Source organism: Lolium perenne, chromosome 7, assembly GCF_019359855.2.
Source record: "Lolium perenne isolate Kyuss_39 chromosome 7, Kyuss_2.0, whole genome shotgun sequence".
Taxonomy (NCBI): domain Eukaryota; kingdom Viridiplantae; phylum Streptophyta; class Magnoliopsida; order Poales; family Poaceae; genus Lolium; species Lolium perenne.
Window position 1 is genome coordinate 61556527 of NC_067250.2, and position 2691 is coordinate 61559217.

Here is a 2691-nt window from a genome sequence, read left to right on the forward strand (position 1 = left end):
ATAAAACTTCGCTAACGAAGTATACTGGCCTCTGCACGCCGTGGAGCTTTCCTTCTTCTTCCCTTTCGACAACTAGCGCCGTGCTCACTACTTGGGGCGTGGCTGCGATATACAACAGGAGAGGTTCCCTTTCTTTTGGCGCCACCAAGATTGGTGGTGTCGAGATTGTACACTTCAAATCCTCGAAAGCTCTGTCGGCTTCTTCGTTCCACTGAAATTTATCTCCTTGTTTTATCAAAGCGTAGAACGGCAACGCTTTTTCTCCCAACCTTGCGACGAATCTGCTCAAAGCTGCGACTCGCCCAGTTAGCTGTTGTATTTCTTTCAACTTTGTTGGCTTCCTCATTGTTACGATAGCTTGTATTTTATCGGGATTTGCTTCAATCCCTCTTGCTGAGACTAAGAAACCCAGAAGTTCTCCTGCTGGGACGCCGAAAGAACACTTCGTTGGGTTCAGTTTGAGGCAGAACTTATCGAGGTTGTCGAAGGTTTCCTTGAGATCCTCAATCAGCGTTGCCCCCTTTTTTGATGCTATGACGACATCATCGATGTATACTTGCACGTTCTTCCCAATCTGTGTCGCCAAACACTTCTGCATCATCCTCTGATATGTTGCTCCCGCATTTTTTAGACCAAAGGGCATTGTTCTCAGAAAGCAAAACACGCCGTAAGGTGTAATAAACGCAGTTTTTACTTCATCTTCTTCTTTCAATCTGATCTGGTTATAACCAGAGTATGCATCCAGGAAGGAAAGACGTTCACATCCAGCCGTGGAGTCGATAATTTGATCGATCCTCGGGAGGGGAAAGTGATCCTTTGGACAATGTTTATTGAGACACGTAAAGTCGACGCACATGCGAAGGACCTTAGTGTTTTTCTTCGGCACCAGCACGGGATTTGCTACCCATGTGGCTTCTGTAAATATCTCTTTTATAAATCCAGCTTCTTGTAGTCGATTGATTTCTGATAGGATGGCTTTGCGGTTTGGTTCCGAAAAACGCCGCAAAGGTTGTTTGATTGGTCTCGCTAGTGGATCCAAGTTTAGGTGGTGCTCGGCAAGTTCCCTGGGTACTCCTGGCATGTCAGCTGGACACCATGCGAAGATTTTCCAGTTCTCACGGAGGAACTCGACGAGCGCGCTTTCCTATGCGATGTCCATGTCGTTTGCGATAGATGTCGTCTTTTTTGGGTCTGTCGGGTGAATCTGCACCTCTTTTGAATTTTTCTCGATCGAAAGTTGATTCTTTGTTTGGCCTCCCAACGTCTGGCAGTACGTCGTAATCAGTCATGCTTTTTGACGCCAAGTACTCAGCTTGCATCCCGAAAGTTTCTGACAACCGGTGGAAATCCTTGTCGCACTTATCGGCTAAGGCAAAACTTCCTTTGACTGTGATTGGTCCCTTTGGTCCAGGCAACCTCCACAACAAGTATGTATAGTGCGGCACCGCCATAAATCTAGCATATGCTGGTCGTCCCAACAGAGCGTGATATTGCGACGGGAAGTCCACGACTTCGAACTCAAGCCTCTCGATTCTGTAATTTTCTCGGGTCCCAAACTGAACGTCGAGATTGATCTTTCCCAATGGATAACTTGGTTTCTCTGGTGTGATGCCGTGGAACCTTGTGTCTGTTGGTTTCAAGTTTGCTAAGGATATGTTCATCTTCCTCAATGTATCGGCATACATAAGGTTTAAGCTGCTGCCGCCGTCTATGAACACTCGAGAAACATCAAATCCCGCGATAACTACTGGCAAAATAAGTGCTGATTGCCCTGGTCGAGGAACTTGCTGCGGATGATCTGCTATTGTGAAGCCGATGTCTTGTCCTGACCAATTAAGGTACTCAATCGTTGGTGGAGGCATTTTCTCTGCCATAAACACCTGTCGTGAGATTACTTTCGAGCTCTATTGGACGGCCTTCCCTTCGAATCATCGACACCGCTCCGTTGGAGTTAGGATCAACATAGGGTGGTGGTGCAGGTGCTGCCGCTATTCTGAGCTGATGCCGATTGTCATCTGTAATCGCAGAGGAGGCGGCAAGTGGATCTCACTCCTGGGTTCCCGAGGATTTCTCTGTGCTGCTCGCGCATTGGCGTTCTCTGCATACCGCAACATTGCCTGAAAATTTCGACAGTCCTTCTGCAAGTGCCCTGACTGTCTTTTGCCGTTGCTGTCGAGGAAAAAATGCATCTGGCACGGTCCGTTCATCATCTCTTCAGGGGACACGAAAGGTCTTGGGAACCTAGGCCCGCTATTTTGCCTGTTGCGTGAATCATCCTGTTATCACCTCGCTGTTCATCGCTTCTCCGGTAATCATCTCTGTTGCTTCCTCCTGTATTTGTCCGAAAACCTGCCGAAATTTGTCCTGGAGCGTCGTAGTTACGGTACGTCCGAGGAAATCTTCGCCTTGGTTGATAGTTTCGACCGCGGTCCTCCTCTCGGCGACCTGTGTCGTTTGTTGTGGACAGCGTCTTCTCCGTCTGCCCATTTATTTGCTATCTCCATTAACGCGGATACGTCTTTGGATTGGTCCTTCCCAAGTCCTCGACAAAATCTCCACGCGACTCTGCAACAAACGCATCTATTGCTCTCTCGTCGGATATATTTTCTCGCCGAGTTTTTGATGATATTCCACCTCTGGATGTACTTCCTCATTGGCTCATCGGCTTTTGTCGACACGCTCTCAACTCCT